The sequence below is a fragment of the Pan paniscus genome, chromosome 9 (assembly GCF_029289425.2).
Source record: "Pan paniscus chromosome 9, NHGRI_mPanPan1-v2.0_pri, whole genome shotgun sequence".
Lineage (NCBI taxonomy): Eukaryota > Metazoa > Chordata > Mammalia > Primates > Hominidae > Pan > Pan paniscus.
Window position 1 is genome coordinate 124,186,166 of NC_073258.2, and position 18,459 is coordinate 124,204,624.

An 18,459-nucleotide genomic window follows, 5' to 3' on the forward strand; every position below is an offset into this window, starting at 1 on the left:
ACTGAAAACGGTCAAGGATGAGGTGGATATTAGGGATTTTTTTTCTGTGGCTTCTTCTAATTTTCCAAACCACATCATCAATTGTACCATGAAAGATTGTTTCATAGAGCAGGCCAAAAAATTAGCATTGATTTCTTCTATTTTAAAGATTCAAATTAAAATCTTTCAGTACCAGATGCACTTTCAGCTGGTTTAATAAAACATTTTCTTTTCTTGCTTTTGTGTAAGGTTCAGAACGGTTATAGTATTCAGAGACTACGTAGCTACCTTACTCTACACAGCAGTGGGTGGAATACCTTAATACGGTGTTCAAACCTAAGGATTTCTGAGAAAGATTTTTTCCTTATTCACATTGACGCTCTGTCCTGAAGGAAAGACTTTGGAACCTTGACAGGAGTAGAGCGTAGGTTGAAGGACTGTGACATACATTTGCTGGGTGGGTGTGGCATCAGCAAGAAGGGTTGATTTTTATGAAAATGTGTTTATTAGGAAATGGAGATTGTCTCAGAGATAAGAATAATTCTTCCAGGTGTCCAGTAGAAAGCAAAATAGGTAACTTCCCCAAAGTGTGTGTGTATGGAATACAGGACATTAATTCATTCTTTTTTTTTTTTTTTTTTTGAGACAGAGTCTTGCTCTGTTACCCAGGGTGGAATAGTGGCATGATCTTGGCTCACGGTAACCTCCACCTTCCAGGTTCAAGAGATTCTTCTGCCTCAGCCTCCTGAGTAGCTGGGACTACAGGTGTGTGCCACCACGCCTGGCTAACTTTTGTATTTTTTGGTAGAGATGGGATTTCACCACGTTGGCCAGGCTGGTCTAGAACTCCTGACCTCAAGCAATCCACCTGCCTCTGTCTCCCAAAGTGTTGGGATTACAGGCATGAGCCACTGCACCCAGCCTAATTGTGCATTTGTAAAGTCAATTTACTTAGTGTTACTCAACCCTCAACCTTAGTTTCCTCCTTTGTAAAAATTTGATGTCCATTGGATTTTCTTGTAAAGAATACATGAGAAAACATTCGTAAAGAGCCATTAAGTGGATACTTAATAAATGGTAGCTGCTTGCACTCTGATTCTGGCTATCATAACATTTTACTCTCAGTTTCCTACCAGATCTTACACTCTTCTGTTCTTGACAAAGCAGAGACAAAGCCGGGCACCGTGGCTCACCCCTGCAATCCCAGCACTTGGGGAGGCCGACGTGGGTGGATTGCCTGAGCTCAGGAGTTTGAGACCAGCCTGAGAAACATGACAAAACCCCGTCTTTATCAAAACTACAAAAAATTAGCCGGGCATGGTGGCATGCGCCTGTGGTCCCAGCTACTTGGGAGGCTGAGGTACAAGATCCCTTGAGCCTGGGAGGCGAAGGTTGTAATGAGCCTAGACTGTGCTACTGCAGTCCAGCCTGGGTGACAGAGTGAGACCCTGTCTCAAAAAAGAAAAAAAAAAAAAAAGAAAAAGAAAAAGCAAAGGCAGAAAGAAAGTGTAGAATATTGAGCATCTGCAAATGTCACATATTTAGACTCCAGATAAATAGATTAAGTTGTGGTATTTCCCCTCAAGAAGCTGATTCTCTTATGGTGTGATATACTTACAAATAAACAAGTATAATATAATGTAATAAATGACTTAAGAAATTATGCGTAAGGTAATAAAACTGAAGAATTTTACAAGCTGGGTGTGGTGGCTCATGCCTGTAATCCCAGCAATCTGGGAAGCCGATGGGGGTGGATCCCTTTGAGGCTCAGAGTCTGAGACCAGCCACCAACATGGCAAAACCCTGTCTCTACTAAAAATACAAAGATTAGCTGGGTGTGGTGGTGTGCGCCTGTAGTCCCAGCTACTCAGGAGGCTAAGGCTGGAGAATCACTTGAGTCCAGGAGGCAGAGAGTGCAGTGAGCTGAGATCGCACCACTGCACTCCACCCTGGATGACAGAGTGAGACTCTGTCTCAAAAGAAAATAAATAAAGAAGTTCACTAAGTGCTTACTATGTGCTTAAACCTGTGTAATAAACCTTGCATACATTTTTAAATATATTCCTCTCAACAGCCTTATCAGGTACATGCCATTATCTGCATATTAGAGTTTAGGAAAACCAAGGCTCGGGGAATTAAACTTGCCCCAGAGAAACACAGCTACTCTGGGGTGAGGACAGGGGTGGGAGGGTTTCCAGAAAACTCTACAGAGGGGGCTGTGCTTCAGCTGAGAACTGCAAGAGGAGTAGGAGTCTGTCACATGGACAGCATTTGCAAGCAAGGGAACAAGATGTACATAAGCATGGAGGCGGGAGAAAGCAAGGCATGTTCGGGAACCACAAATACTTCAGTGTTGCTGCAGCGTCATATCCTAGGAGAGGGGTAGCTAGTGAGTGGCCAGGAAAGGCCTTTGGACAGGTAGGCAAGTGCCTGGTCATGCCACGTCCTGCTGTGATAAGGAGTGAGTATTCTTTATGGATGACTGGAAACCAGTAAGTTATGTTTTTTTGTTTGTTTGATTTTGTTTTTTTAGAGACAGTCTTGCTCTGTCACCCAGGCTGGAGTACAGTGATGCAATCTCGGCTCACTGCAACCTCCGCCTCCTGGGTTCAAGCGAGTGTCTTGTCTCAGCCTCCTGAGTAGCTGGGTTTAGCTGGGCGCCCGCCATCATGCCCAGCTAATTTTTGTATTTTTAGTAGAGACAGGATTTCACCATGTTGGCCAGGCTGGTCTCAACCTCCTGATCTCAGGGGATCTGCCTGCTTCGGCCTCCCCAAGTTCTGGGATTACAGACGTGAGCCACGGCACCCAGCTGCCACTGAGTTATGTTGAGAAACTGAGCACCCGAGTGTCTTAGTGCAGGCAGCTATAACAGAATACCATAGACTGGGTGTCTTGTACATCACAGAAAATTATTTCTTTCCATTTTGGAGCCCGGGAAGTCCAAGATCAAGATTTGGGCATTCAGGTGAGGTCCTGTTTTCTTCATAGACAGCTGTCTTCTTGCTTTGTCCTTACATGGTAAAAAGGAGAACTCTGATCTATTCAGCCCCCTTATAGGGGCACTAATTACATTCATGAGGGCTCCACTTTCATGATTTACGGCCCCACCTCTTAATACCATTGCACTGGAGGTTAGGATTTCAACATATACATTTGGGGGTGGGGCACCAACACTGAGTCTATAGCACCAGGTAGCTCCCAAATATTCTTGTGAGAAAAATCACACCTGGGAGGTGTTCAGAGTTGAGTCGTAGCCCCTCCGGGGCTGTGGAGGATGGATACCTCCCCCCGGAGCTCTCCAGGCCGGGCATTTGGGCATGGTATAATGGAAAACCTGTGGCGGGGCATTAACTGGCTGCCTGGCCCTGCTGTCTGCTAGGCACCACGTAAGGGATTCCAAGATGAAGACATGGTCCCTGCTCTTGAGTAATTTTTCAGCCCAGTGACTTAATATGGCCATCAGGCATCAAGAACAAGGCCATGGGGGTGATGACGTGTCGGAACGGAGCTGTGAACCTGGGGAGCCGGATCTTCTCCCCTCGCCACCCCACGGCCCTGACTGAAAGTTTTGGCCCTCCTCCTCCTCCGTTGCCACCCCATGGCCCTGACTGAAAGCTTTGGCCCTCCTCCTCCCCCCTTGCCACCCTACAGCCCTGACTGAAAGCTTTGGCCCTCCTCCTCCACTGTCACACTCAGTGATGGGGAGCCCTACCCTAGAAGTGTATCTCATGAGAGCATCAGGGATGCAGTGAAAGAGCGATGCTCAAGGGAGACAGGAAGAGAGAGCAACATAAAGATGTGGCTCCATGTCCATGGCGCACCCTGGTCAACAGAGGAAGGGGCGTGGGACCCGATGGAAATTTGGAGCTCAGGGAAAATAGTTAGGGGGGGCGGTCCTTACCTCTCTGCGTACCCCCTTAAGGTTGACCCCTTAGATGGCCCAGGAACGGCAGGTGCTAGAGGAATGGTATCCACCTGGGCATGGAAGTGGGGCAGATTCAGGGGCCACTGGACTAAGGGGAGAGAAGGGCTTGTCAGCACCCACCCAGGGAGCCTGTCCATTTATGTCCCCAGATAAAGGGTCCTAGAAGAGTTAAAAAAAAAAATAGAAATCATGCCTGGCCTGTGGTTAATGTGTATGTGCCTATTAGTATTATTATCATTAAAACACTGGGTCGAGGATGAAGGATTTGAGGAGCAGAGGTGGCAGTGAGTTTAATTTAGTCATGTAGAGTGAACTACTCATGGAGTGTGCCAGTGGATAGAAACACTAGGCCATTGGCTACACCGTTTGAAGCTCAGGGGACAAGACTGAGAGTGCTCATTTGGCAGTGACCACTATGGAAGAGCACAGCAATGAGAATATAGTTGAGGCGAGTCTCAGGATAAGCAAAGTTTAAGCAGAAGACAAAGGAAGGAAGAATTTTAAAAGATTGTCCATTGAAGACAAGATGACTAGGAGATAGTAATGGAGAAGCAAGAAAGAATAGTTAAAAGGGTAGAAATAGGTAAGAAAAGGACTAAAAAGAATCCTCTGCAGTGGCAATTTGTGGAGGTCATTGGTTACCACAGAGCAGTTTCAGAAGAGTATATTTGAGGGGAGGGAGAAGAGACCGACCATAGTGATTTCATTCTAGAAGTCTGCCTGGGAAGAAGAGAAATAGGGAGGATACCTAGAGGAGAAAGCAGGGATGATTGGGGAAAATTCTTGTTTTAATATGGAGAGACATAAGCACTTTTTTATAATCTCTGAAGTAGAAATTGATATCTCAAGGCTGAGAATTTCAGAGAGGATAAATTCATTTGTTCATTCATTCAACAAACTGATCAATTATGCACTATCGGCCAAGTGTGATGGCTGGCGCCTGTAATTCCAGTGCTTTGGGAGGCTGAGGTGGGAGGATCACTTGAAGCTAGGAGTTTCAGACTAGCCTGGGTAACCTGGCGAAACCTCGTCTCTGCAAAAAATAGCTACTGCACTCCAGTCTGGGCGTAGAGCAAGCCCCCGTCTCAAAAAAGTAAAGAAAGAGCACTATGTACTGGGATTTCCAGTCTTGTTGAAGGGACAATATTAAACACAATTGAGAAAATGCAAACTTGGAATTTGGATGGGTGTCTTAAAGGAAGAGGACATAGTACCAGGCAAAGTGTATCGAAGAAGCTGGACCCGGCCAGAGGAGTTGGGGCCAAGGTGTAAGGCTTGGGCAAAGATTAGAAGGGTGAATTGGAAGCAGTGATGTGAGACAGATGAGATGATATGGATGAGATGAGGCAGGCACTTCGATGGCCAGGATGACCAGGATATAGTAATAGAGAAGCAAGAAAGAATAGTCAAAAGGGTCTTGGTCTTTATTTTAAGAGCCCAGGAAGCCACTGAAGATCTTTGAGACGGGAGATGACAGGATCAGATTTGCTTATGAAAAAATTGCTTACAAAAACACAGAGGCTGTTTCATGGACACTAGGAGATCAGCTGAGGCCCTTAGGAGCCTATTACTGTATCCAAGCTAAGGATGTTCGTGTCTTGGAATGTGGATGGTGATAGTGAAAAAAAGAAGCAGACAAATTCAAGATATATTTAGGAGATAAAATGTCCAGGGCTTGATCATGAATTGGGTACATATGGGTGTGAGAGAAGGGAGGTGTTCAGAGTTGAGTCCTAGGATTCCAGCTTGCTCAGCTAGGGGGTGCCATCTATTGAAAGGTAAGGAAGCAGAGTTTTAGAGGAGGCAAGAGAAGGTTGGGTCAGATCACAGGTGAGAAGATTACCCTTGAACAGGAGAGACTAATTGAGGTGGATGCAGGTGAGTTCCTAGGTGCTATGGTAGGAAGGCGAGGAGGTTAGCGGCAGCAGGATCTGTTTTCTCTGTGTGAAAGAAAATGATGTCTCCTAACTAAGATCAGTGAAGGTGGAATGAGAATAGTGTGATGTTTGGATATAATTAATTCTGGGACTTTTTTTGTGTCAACTTTTCTCCAAGTACCTTAAAAGACATTTGTGGCTGGGTGCAGTGGCTCACGCCTGTAATCCCAGCACTTTGGGAGGCTGAGGTGGGTGGATCACCTGAGGTCGGGAGTTTGAGACCAGCATGGCCAAAATGATGAAACCCTGTCTCTACTAAAAATACAAAAATTAGCAGGTGTGGTGGTGCACGTCATGCTAGAGTAAGATCATCACTGCCAACTCAGGTCTAGCCACTGGGATAGGTAGCTTCCTAGTAGAAGAGGAAGTCTTTTCAATTTTGCTTATTCTGTTCCAGAAATATGTCCCCAGTAGCATATTTCCAGAATAGTCTGGCTCCGTCTACCTGCTTGGCCAGTGAATTCCCCATGGACTCACGGACATTCCCGTGATCCCTTACCATGGGCAGAGAGCCAAGTTGCAAACCCTCTGGGAGCAGTGCTCCCTGCCCCTCCCCTTCCCCCAGCACCAGCAGCTGACATCACATGCAGGTACAGCTTCATCCTCCTTGTCTGAGGACAAAGGAGGAGAGGAAACTCACCAAGTGCCCAGAGCTCTGCCAGATGTTGAAAGATGGAGGAGGGCTTCATTTGGAGCTGTGGCTTGGGCAGGAGGCAGAGGGGATCTTGGTAACGCAGGACCCCAGGCTTGCCCACCCTGGGCCCTCCATCTGCCTGTGTTTTATATTGAACCACACAGAGGGGAGAGCTTATGTGCAGGAGCCCACAGTTGACAGCTGGGGTAGCTGCAAGGGCAGCAAGTCCACGCAGCTCCAGAGTGAGCCCCCAGCCCTTGAGGTCCCAGCTGCCATGTGGCCAGCCCTCCCCTGAGCCCAGCATGGTGCAGAATCTACAGCCAGAGACCGTCTCATGCAGCACTGCTGTAAAGCAGGCTTGTCACTACCACGTCTCCTCCCTGAGGAAGAAGCTGGCCTTTCTGCGAGCCAAGTAGGTGGTGGGGACCCTGGAGATTAGGTTTGGGATTGCCTGGGTTGGCTCCCATGTTTGGAGATATTGTAGGTCCCTGCCCAAGAGGGAGACTCAGTGATCCATTGCAAGAGGCTGAAGGGAAAGGCCAAGGGGTGTGGGTGGCTGGGATGTTGACTGGGAGACTGAGTCTGTGCCTCACTGTGTGCCTCCCAACGAGGTACCTTGGCCTCCGGGTCCTTCTTCATAACTGGCCAGGGACCATTACTTTTCTCCTTTATGATAAGTTGCCCCAGTCCATAAAGAACTTGGAAATCCTGAGAAAGGTGCAGTAGGGAACAGTGTAGTCTGCCTGTGTAGCATCCCCTGGACAGGGGCGCTGGCGTCTCTGGGGTGTGGATCATTCTCTTCCACTTACAGGGACCTAAGCAGTAGGTGTTTGGGGCCATTGCTGTGTGTTCATTTCTATATCACCTCTTCGGGCACTTTGGTCTGACTCCAGAATTATTTGAGCATGCATCAGATGTGGGGTGCTTTTTCCTAAAACAGCCCCCATACCTGGCAGATGGGCTGCAGTGGCTCCTGGCTGAATCTGCCCTGCCCTCTTGGCCTCTGTAACTAGAAGAAGGAGATTTCCTGGAGGAGGAAGAGGTTCCAGCCCCTAAGGTTAGAATTAAATTTGAAGGCTGACAGGCATTCAAGAGAGAGGGTCATGTAAACTTATGGGCAGGTTTGTGTGTTTTTGCTTTTGTTTTGGCGTAAAGAGAAACATCACTGAGAAAGATGGAATGAATGAAGTGAGGAGAGAAAAGGAAGGAGAAAGGCAGAAAGAGGGGCCAAATGGATTTCAGAGGTAGGGAGAGGCTAGAGGCAGTAGGTGGCTTAACCTCAATCCTCTCTCTCTCTCTGTCTCTCTCTCTCTTTCACACACACACACACACACACACACACACACACACACACACGCATAGGCATAGATGCCTGTGATTGTTTAGCTGTCTATTGACAAGGGTTTCTCATGGCTGAAGTTTTGGGGCTGGTGAGCAAAGACTGTGTCCCTCTCTGATTAGATGACTTCTCTGGTATCGATATTCAGTGCTGTGCCTTGCACACAGTAGGTTCTCAACAGATAATGGTAGAATAAGGAAGTCTCTGATCCTGTGATGTGGTGCAAGGACAAGATTCAGTAATGGCTGCGGGGAACTCAGGTTTTGGAGACCAAAATACCTTAGTTTAAATTCCAGCTCTACCACATCCTGGCTGTGGTGCTTTTGCAAAAACATTTCATCCTCTCTGAATGTTTCCTTTCCGAAAAATGAAGATAATTGTACTTACTTTATGGAGCTTGTGGGGATTGAACTGAGATAAAATAAGAAAGGCACTTAGCACTGTGTCTGGACGTAGCACACAGTAAGTGGCAGCTTGTGTCACTGTCAGCAAATAGTAGGCCTGGGCTTAGCCTGCAAGGGGTGTGGAGAGTGAGTTTTGAGCAGGAGGTTTGCAAACTTATTAAGGGAAGCCACACATGAATCCATGAGAAGTAATGTTTGACTTCCCAGTTGCCAGGGGAAGCCAGTTATATAAACTCTGGTCCTCACTGTCCTGGTGAGAGACAGCTGCCTTGAGGGTGGGGTGAAAAGCCCAGAGTGGCAGTTGTGTGGACGGGCTTCCAGACCTACCCGCAGGCAGCCCACTCGAACTCCATGTGGAACGTGGGCCCAGAAGGTGTTCAGCTTGTTCCAGCTGATTAGGAAGAGGGTCCCATCTCAGAAGAGGCTCACTTTGATTAAATTCTGCAGTGGAAGTGTCCCTTTGTAAACAGCTTCAGTAGAGGCCCCAGATGTTCCTATTGTTCAGATCCCAGGAACAATGTTGTTAATAGTGGTGCTGTTGGTGGAGAGGAAGACCTGAGTTCTTCCTCCCTGTTAGTGACTCATCACTCGAACTGCTCTCAGCTCAGATTCCTCACCTGGGAGCTGTCACGTCTCAGAGAGGCTGCCTCTTACCCCTTTGTCCCAGTAGGGTTTCTCTCCCTCACTTGCATCAAAATAAATGGCTTATTTTCCATTTTAGCATTAATCACATTATAATTGTATTTATTTGTTGACTTGATCATTGTCTGTCTCCCCAACTAGTCCGTAAATTGCATGAGAGCAGGGACCGTCTTTGTTTTATTGTGTCTGCAACAATTAGCACAGTGCCTGGCACATGATAGTACTTACTACTTACTAAATGAGTAAATGAACCAATGAATAACCATATACGACTTTTTGTTAACGCTGACATTCTAGGATCATGGAATTTCGTGACTGTAGCCCAAATGGAGGGCAAAGACTGACCCTTACACATCTATTAACCTTTTTAAACTTCTCATGCTCATGGAAATGTTTTGATCTGTGACCACCTCTCACATGTTCCCCTTTCTCTGATCCACCTGCACATATGCTTAGGGGGTCACATGGTCTTGTGGAAGACAGCACTTAAGGCCTTTTTTTTTTTTTTTTTTTTAGGTCTGAGCTAAGCTCTGACTTTTGAGGGCAGGGCAAAGAAGCAAGTGAGTGCTCCTGTCTTGCTCCTGCTTCCCCAAGTTCCCAGCTTAGAGCTCCTCTTTAGCAGTCCTGGCTGCTTCTGTGGCTGTCAGCAGAACTGTCTGCAGGTGTAACCATCACCTGCTCTGTTTCTCCTACTCTAGCCCTTCTTCTTTGTGCCTGAGAAAGGGGGGTTGTTAATTATAGCTCAGCAAACTCCTCTTATCTTTGCTGATGCCATAGTTGGGATTTAGATTTGGACAACTGGCAGGATGGATGGTAATTTTTATTCCCCAGCTTCCCTACTTCCTGCTGGGAGAAATTCCATCCTCCTACCAGCCTCAGCGAAGAAGGAATGTGAGTGGGTGGCAACTCAGGGGCTCAAAGCAGAGAGTCCGATCTTAGGCTTGTCCTGCTCTCTGCTGCATTCTTTGCCTCCCTCGTACTCCAGGGTTGAGATGAAGTCAGGGGATAAACTGCTGGGTTCTCTTTTCAATCACTCACTGATTAATCATGTAAGCTCTGGAGAGCTCTTTACTACTCCTAACTTGCTCTTCTAAGCATTGAGGAAGTCATTGTACCAGAAGTTGATGCTCCGGCTTGGATTCAAACACCGATCACTAAAATTGTTTGAGCACATACCATATGTATATATACATACACACACACACACACACATACACACACATAAATTATGTGTGTACTTCTGTACTATTTTATGTATACTGTAATATAATGAAACAAATTTTAATAAGATGGAATAAACATAAATATAAATACAAGCCCTAATATGCTTTTTAAAAAATTAAAAAAATTCTATGGATACATAGTAGGTGTATATGTTTATGGGTTACATGAGACACTTTAATACAGGGATGTAATAGTCACAGCATGGAAGATAGGGTGTCCATCCCCTCAAGCATGTATTCTTTGTGTTACAAACAATTCAGTTATACTCTTTTAGTTATTTTAAAATGTACGATGATTATTGACTATAATCACCCTGTTGTGCTATCAAATACTAGGTCGCATTTTTTCTATTTTTTCTGTACCCATTGATCAGCCCCACTTCCCCCCACTTTTCCACTACCCTTCTCAGCCTCTGGTAACCATTCTTCTACTCTCTTTCTCCATGAGTTCAATTGTTTTGCTTTTTAGTTCCCCCAAATAAGTGAAACCATGCGAAGTTTGTCTTTCTTCTTCTTTTTTTTTTTTGTCTTTTCTTGTTTTTTATTTTTTGTGCATCGGTTGTGTGTTTTTTTGATTTGAGGTCACTATGAGGCTTGCAAATACTATCTTATAACCCATTATTTTAAACTGATGACAGCTTAACACTGATTGCATAAACAAACTAACAAACAAAAACAAATAAAAACTCTACACTTTAATTTTGCTTTTTAGCTTTCTGTTGTTCTTTATGTCTTATTGTACTTTCTGCGTCTTGAAAAGTTGCCATAGATGCTATTTTTGATTGGTTCATCATTTAGTCTTTCTATGGAAGATAAGAGTACATTATACAACACAATTACAGTGATATAATATTCTGTGTTTTTCTGTGTACTATTACATGTGAGTTTCGTACCTTTAGATGATTTCTTTTTGCTCATTAACATCCTTTTCTTTCAGATTAAAGAACTCCCTTCAGCATTTCTTATAGGACAGGTCTGGAGTTGATGAAATCCCTCAGCTTTTGTTTGTCTGGGAAGGTCTTTATTTCTCCCTTGTGCTTAAAGGTTACTTTCACCAGGTGTACTATTCTAGGGTAAAAGGTTTTTTTTTTCCTTCAGCACTTTAAATATGTCATGCCACTTTTTCCTAGCTTGTCAGGTTTGCACTGAGAAGTTTGCTGCCAGATGTATTGGAGTTCAATTGTATGTTGTTTCTTTTCTCTCGCTGCTTTTAGGATCCTTTTTTAAAATCCTTGGCCTTTGGGAATTTGACTACTAAATGCCTAAGCTAGTCTTCTTTGGGTTAACTCTGCTTGGTGCTCTATAACCTTCTTGTACTTCAATATTGATATCTTTCTCTAGGTTTGAGAAGTTCTAATATCATCCCTTTGAATAAGCTTTCTACCCCTATCTCTTTCTGTAAGGCCAATAACTCTTAGATTTACCCTTTTGAGGCTGTTTTCTAGATCTCGTAGGCATGCTTCATTGTTTTTTATTCTTTTGTCGCCTCTAACTGTATTTTCATATTTCATATAGTCTGTCTTCTAGTTCACCAATTCTTCCTTCTGCTTGACCAGTTCTGCTATTAAGAGAGTCTGATGCATTCTTCAGCATGCTAGTTGCATTTTCCACCTCTAGAATTTCTGCTTAATTCATTTAAATAATTTCAATCTCTTTGTTAAATTTATCTCATAGAATTCTGAATTCCTTCTCTGTGCTATGTTAAATTTCTGAATTTCTTCAAAACAGCTATTTTGAATTCTCCGTCTGAAAAGTCACATATCTCTGTTTCTCCAGGACTGGTCCTTGGTGCCTTATTTAGTTTGTTTGACGAGGTCACAGAGTGCCCTTTACTTTTCCCCCTGCTTTTCTCAAACTGAAGGAGCCTTTTACTGTAGCCACCACAGCTGGATTCAATGCAAAGCCTCACAATTGCTGCGCTCTCCCTCTCCCAAGTGTACAGATTCTTCATGCTGCACATCCACTGCTGGAGAATAACGGAGGGGAGGCGCTGGTGATTCAAGACTTTCTTTCCTGCCCTCTTCAATGTCTCTTTCAGTTATATGAAATTAAAACCAGTTACGGTAATTGCTCACCCAACTTTGTTTCTTGCGATGGCCCTTTTTGTGTGTAGGTAGTTTAAAATTTGTTGTTCTTGTAGGGGCAATGAATGGTGTAGGCTTCTATTCAGCCATCTTGCTGTGTCCTATCTAATATTTTCTTCCTCCATGGCCATGGGTAAGTGTTCATGTCTCCTTGATTATGAGTGTCCCGCTGGTTAGACATGGTTCTGAAGCAGTGGTCTTCAGCCTTTTAACGTGGTTCAGAGTCACAAGCAAAGCTTATTTAATATGCAGATTCGTAGGCCCTATTCTTAGATTCTGAGTGCTATGGACTGGGAAAGGCCTAGGAATTTGCAGTTAACATATATCCCAAGTGATTCTGATGCAGGTGGTCTTGGACCATGCTTTGAGAAATATGCTCTTTCTCGAAAAGCAGTGCTGATAAAGAAAATGTAAATAAAAGTGCAAAATAAAGAGAAACATGCCCTGAGCCCTGATGCCTCCTGTGATCCTACTCTAGCTAATATCCGGCACACAATTTAATAGGGCTGGGACATGGAAGGGCCTTTTGATACGTAGCTTGGTGGTATGGTTTGGTTGTGACCCCAAAATTTATGTGTTGGAAACTCAATCCCCATTGTAACAGTATTAAAAGGCAAGGCCTCTGGGAGGTAATTAGGATTAGATTAGGTCATCAGGGTGGAGCCCCCATGATGGAACTGGTGGCTTTAAAAGAAGAGGGAGAGAGACATGGCCTTGCCCTCTTGCCATGTGATACCTTCTGCATGTTATAACACAGGAAGAAGTCCCTCACCAGATGTGGCTCCGTTGTCTTGAGAACTTCCCAACCTCCAGAACTATACGAAATAAATTTCTTTTCTTTATAAATTAACCAGTCTGTGGTATTCTGTTATCGCAACAGAAAAAAGGACTAAAATACCCAGGGACACAACTTCTGTGTCCCTTACCTGTCTTCTGCATAGTCCAAAAATCACCATTCGGTGGCAAGGAGAAAGGTGGGTGGAGGGGTACGTAATTAAGTTACTCATTCCATCTTATCTGTCACCAACTTTCCAGGTTACTCAGTGCCTCTTTTCTTATCCTCAGGCATGTAAGCAATTAAATGCTGGCTCCCTTTCTTTTTCTTTGCCATTTCTCCTTAGTCTGAAGGTGAAGCTCTTCCACTGAGATGTGGAGAAACCCATTTTGACCCTGATTCAAATGGTGGTGGGGTGGGGAGATGGGCTGTGGGAGTGGAGGTTGTTTTCGTGCACCCCCTACTTCCCCACACAAAAGCTCTCTTGTGTCTTTTATGTGAGCATGATGGACGAATTAGTCAGTTGAATTTAGAGTTGGAATTTTGAAACTCTTTGTTTGGTTGACTTTTGAAACTCCACTACACGCTTGCTGTGGGATCCACAAGGGGAGCAATTTCTCCCACTCATCTTTTTTCCCTGTAGAAATGAAACAGATCTATTGTCTGTGTTTCCTCCTTCTGGGCATCTTAAATGATGGATAGGTTCAACTGGCTGAGAGTTATCCTTGTAAATAAGGGTATTTTGGCCGGACGCAGTGGCTCACGCCTGTAATCCCAGCACTTTGGGAGGCCGAGGCAGGCAGATCACTTGAGGTTCGAGACTAGCCTGGCCAACGTGGTGAAACCCCGTCTCTACTAAAAATACAAAAATTAGCTGGGCATGGTGGTGCATGCCTGTAGTCCCAGCTACTTGGGAGGCTGAGGCAGGAGAATTGCTTGAACCCAGGAGGCAGAGGCTGTAGTAAGCCAGGATCATACCACTGCAGTCCAGCCTTAGGTGACAGAGCAAGACTCCATCTCTCTCAAAATAAATAACTAAATAAATAAATACCAACAGATGTGACCCTTAAGCAGAGACTCAAGAGGTCCAGTGCGCTACACTCTCCTAATCCATACATTTCTTCTTCAGTACCTATAGCAAATGGTTATATGCTTGTATGTGATTCACTTCCACAATGGGAAATTTGCTAAAATTAATTGGAGTCTTTTTAAATGAAGAAATTGATAACTATAGGAAGCTTTCACCAATCTACAAATGTGACCAGTAAATCCAAGAAAATGCAGAGTGTCTGTGTACTTTGTGGAGGAGCAATGTTTATGTTCTAAGGTAATAATAATGGTATTATTATTAAAATAATAACAGCTACCTTGATACCTTTTTATTTTTTTTTTGACAGAGTCTCTTTTGTCACCCAGGCTGGAGTGCAGTGGCGCGATCGCGGCTTACTGCAACCTCTGTCTCCCGGGGTTCAAGTGATTCTCCCGCCTCAGCCTCCCAAGTAGCTGGGATTACAGGCACACACCACCACTCCTGGCTAATTTTTGTATTTTTTGTAGAGACAAGGTTTCACCATGTTGGCCAGGCTGATCTCAAACTCCTGGCCTCAAGTGATCCACCCACCTTGGCCTCCCAAAGTGCTGGGATTACAGTCGTGAGCCACCATGCCTGGCAATAGATGCCATTTTGAGGGCATATTGCGTGCTTAACACTGTGCTTTTCCTGTGCTATCTTATTATAACAACTCTAAAAGGGAAATTACTATTATACTCATCTTCTAGATGAGGCTTAGATTGTCCACTGTCAAGCTTGTTGGTAGCATAGGTAGGATTTAACTCCAGAGCTCAAGTTCTTTTTTGTTTGTTTATTTTTATTTTATTTTTATTTTTTGAGACAGAGTCTCGCTTTATCACCCAGTCTGGAGTACAGTGGCACGAGCTCGGCTCACTGCAACCTCTACCTCCTGGGTTCAAGTGATTCTCATGCCTCAGCCACCTGAGTGGCTGGGACCACAGGCACGTGCCACCATGCCAGGCTAATTTTTTTATTTTTACTAGAGATGCTGTCTCATCATGTTGGCCAGGCTGGTCTTGAATTCCTGGCCTCAAGTGATCCCCCTGCCTAGGCCTCCCAAAGAGCTGGGATTACAGGCGTGAGCCACTGCGCCGGCCTGGAGCCCAACTTCTTACTTGCAATACTCTTACTTCTCCTCCAGCAAAGAAACATGATTATCAAGGCACTGGGGACCCTGTGCAGAACCTGCTTTTTCTTGAATCTCATGGATCTTTTTTTCTAACTTGCTGGAATTGGAGCTCCAGAGGTGGAGGTGTGTGAGCAAGTCTATTAATGGCCATCCCTTGGCAAGCTTCAAAACCAGACAGAACAAGAAAAACAATTGACCAGGAGAGAATAGAGACCCCAATGCTTCTGAATGATCTAGTTAAAGATGCCTTTCGTCCAAATAGGATTTTTTCTTAACTATCATTTTTGAGCATGTTTCTTGTGTCTTACTGATTTTGAGAAGTGCCTTAAAATTTTAATTGGCAAGTTATATGTAGGAAAGTTTCAGTACATCTTTTTGTTTGACAACATCTTTCTGATGCTTTCTTTAGTTTCACTCTCATGCCCAAGCAGTGAAACAGAGCTGTTGTCTTACCTTTCTGCAGGTACTAAGTGAAGCCCCATAGGTATTTGCATGAGCTACAGAAGTCCTTTACCTTTCTTCTCTTTCTCCCCTGGGCTCACCAGCATCCCCAGTAAACCATTCTCCTTCAACAGGAGTCCCTGAGGCTGCTGCTGCTTACTGGACTGCCAGGGATCCGCAAGCATAGGCTGCTAGGGATCTGTGAGCATAGTCTGTTTGCACCTCATCTTGTTTTTCTCTTGGCTTCAGCATGAGTCACTAGAGGGTCTCCCAGTGGCCTGCATGCAGTGATGTCCAGGCATTCGGACAATCCTTCCTTCTCCCATCCTAACTCTTCTTTCATCACTGGCCTCCCCAGTCTAAAAGAGTGTTTTAGTAGAATGATGCAAACGTGCATGTCCCATTTACAGTATACCATAAAAAGGCCAGGCAATATTACTGGACCTAGACCCCTCTCCCTTCCCTGCTGACCCCTTGCCCATTAATCCGGTGGCTTCTATTATACAGATGCTCCTGAACTGGGGTTACTTCCTGGTAAACCCATCATAAATTGAAAATACTGTGGCACATGCCTGTAATCCCAGCACTTTGGGAAGCTGGGGCAGGTGGATCACCTGAGGTCAGGAGTTCAAGACCAGCCTGGGCAACTTGGTGAAACTCCGTCTCTACTAAAAATACAAAAATTAGCCAGGTGTGGAAGTGCATGCCTGTAATCCCAGCTAATCGGGAGGCTGAGGCACGAGAATTGCTTGAACCCGGGAGGCGGAGGTTGCAGTGAGCTGAGATAGTGCCATTGCACTCCAGCCTGGGTGGCAGAGCGAGACTCCATCTCAAAAAAAAAAAAGAAAGAAAGAAAGAAAGAAAAAGAAAATGCACTTAATATACCTCACCTACTTAATATCATAGTTTAGCCTGGCCTATCTTAAACATACTCAGAATGCTTACATTAGCCTATAGTTGGGCAAAATCATCTGGCAGTACAGTTGACTGTAGAGTATTGGTTGTTTGCTCATGTGATCCCGTGGCTGACTGGGAGCTGTGACTTTCTGCCACTTCCCATCATCGTGAGAAAGTATTATAAAGCATATCGCTAACCTGAGAAGAGATCAAAATTCAAAATGCGAAGGATGGCCCATCAGAAGTCAGGGATTGTTTGTACTGTCATTCCGAACCTTGGTGTGATAGGCTGTGAAGTCCTCTGCAGCCTGGCAATAGGACATTTGTGAACAAGGGTACAGGCCAAGGAGTGAGCTCCCAGGGCAGGGCGTGGCAGCCTTATGCAGTCATGATCTTTTCCATTTTTGAAGCACTTGAACAACTTTGTCATCTGAAAGCACAGTGCAAGGGACCAGCTGCTGACTGGAAGTGGTGCGATTGTGCCTGGAGATGGTAGGTAAGGGAAAGAGCTGCATAACCAGACCAGAGCTAGCTTTGCATTGGCACCAAGTGCAGATGGCTTGGAGGACTGAGGGAACTCATGGAGTCCCCATTGTTCTTAACCCCCCACCCATACCCCTAAGATAGTAATTATAAAGACAAGATTATTTTAGTTAACGTTGATTGAATATGCCTATTATGTGTCAGTTACTGCATTTTCATTTAAATTTCACCTTTTTTTTTTTTTTTGTGATGGAGTTTCGCTCTGTCACCCAGCCTGGTGTGCAATGGTGCAATCTTGGCTCACTGCAACCTCTGCCTCCCGGGTTCAAGGCATGCTCCTGCCTCAGCCTTCCAAGTAGCTGGGAGGACAGGCATGCGCCACCACGCCTGGCTAATTTTGTATTTTTTAGTAAAGACAAGGTTTCACCATGTTGGTCAGGCTGGTCTCAAACTCCTGACCTCAGGTGATCTGCCCTCCTTGGCCTCCCAAAGTGCTGGGATTATAGGTGTGAGCCACCACGCCCAGCCAAATTTTACCATTTTTTAGTTACTGCGTTTTCACTTAAATCTTACCATTTTTCTATGAAATAGTATTATTATGATCTCCATTTTATAGACAAGAAAACTGAAGCTTAGAGAAGTTTCATAACTTATATAATGTCATGCAGCTATTAAATAATGTGCTAGAGTTTGAACTGGGAAATTTGACTGTAGACTTCAATCACTGTGCTGCACTATCCTGTCCAGTTCTAGAGGCTGAGGTCGAGGTAATGTCACTCATGTTTCTGTTGCTTGTTGCGGGGGCGGTCTCAGGAATTGCTAGCAGCTAAGGGAGGTGGATTTCCCTTGGCCTATCATGTTTTTCCCTGAGGAATTCAGGCATAGAACAGCACTGGTCCCCGCCAAGGCCCTCAGTCTTGCACAAGGTACGAGCTCCCCTAAGCAAGACGCCATGGGAGGCTGACAGCTTCCACTTTGTCCAGCCCGCAAGGACTTGTATTCAGAGAGTCCTTTCTCTGTTCTCCTGATGTCTCCCTCATAGCTGAGTGTGCAGTACTAGAGATGACTGACCCCGAAGGCTTAGCTGTTACCTTTTCTCCTAGAAGCTGATCTTCAATTCTTACCACCTGTGTTCCTCCCTCCTTATCTTGACTGCTTCAGAAACTTCCGCTTCAAGCCTTCATACAACAACCTGACTTCCCCAGACAGCAGTGCAGATTGGCAAGACCAATTCAGACTTGACCTTTGCAGCAGTGACTCCCGCTGTGCTAGTTTTTCTTGTGCCAGGCAGCTTCTCTCCATCCACAGCTCCTCTCTGTTTCACCTCTCTCCTCCCACTTCCAACCAGATCAGTTTCTCTGATTTTCTTTTTTTCTTTTTTGAGACAAGATCTGGCTCTGTTGCTCAACCTGGAGTGCCATGGTGCAATCCCGGCTCACTGCAACCTCCGCCTACCAGGTTCAAGCGATTCTCATGCCTCAGCCTCCCAAGT

The 18,459-nt window shown here is 45.0% G+C and overlaps 1 protein-coding gene across 11 annotated transcripts in view; it reads left to right on the forward strand.

The window, feature by feature from the left end:
• Positions 1 to 18,459, forward strand: part of GRAMD1B (GRAM domain containing 1B) — a 270,435-nt gene that overhangs the window by 126,657 nt on the left and 125,319 nt on the right. Inside the window, exon 1 of one of the 11 annotated variants that reach the window (XM_034933932.3) lies at positions 2,190 to 2,440. The exons of 9 other annotated variants lie outside the window; for them this stretch is intronic. The gene's annotated coding sequence lies outside the window, so the exon portion shown is untranslated. Of the gene's footprint in view, positions 1 to 2,189; positions 2,441 to 2,803; positions 2,948 to 18,459 lie in introns of those variants that run through there. One more of the 11 variants, XM_055095006.2, reaches the window with a different exon arrangement.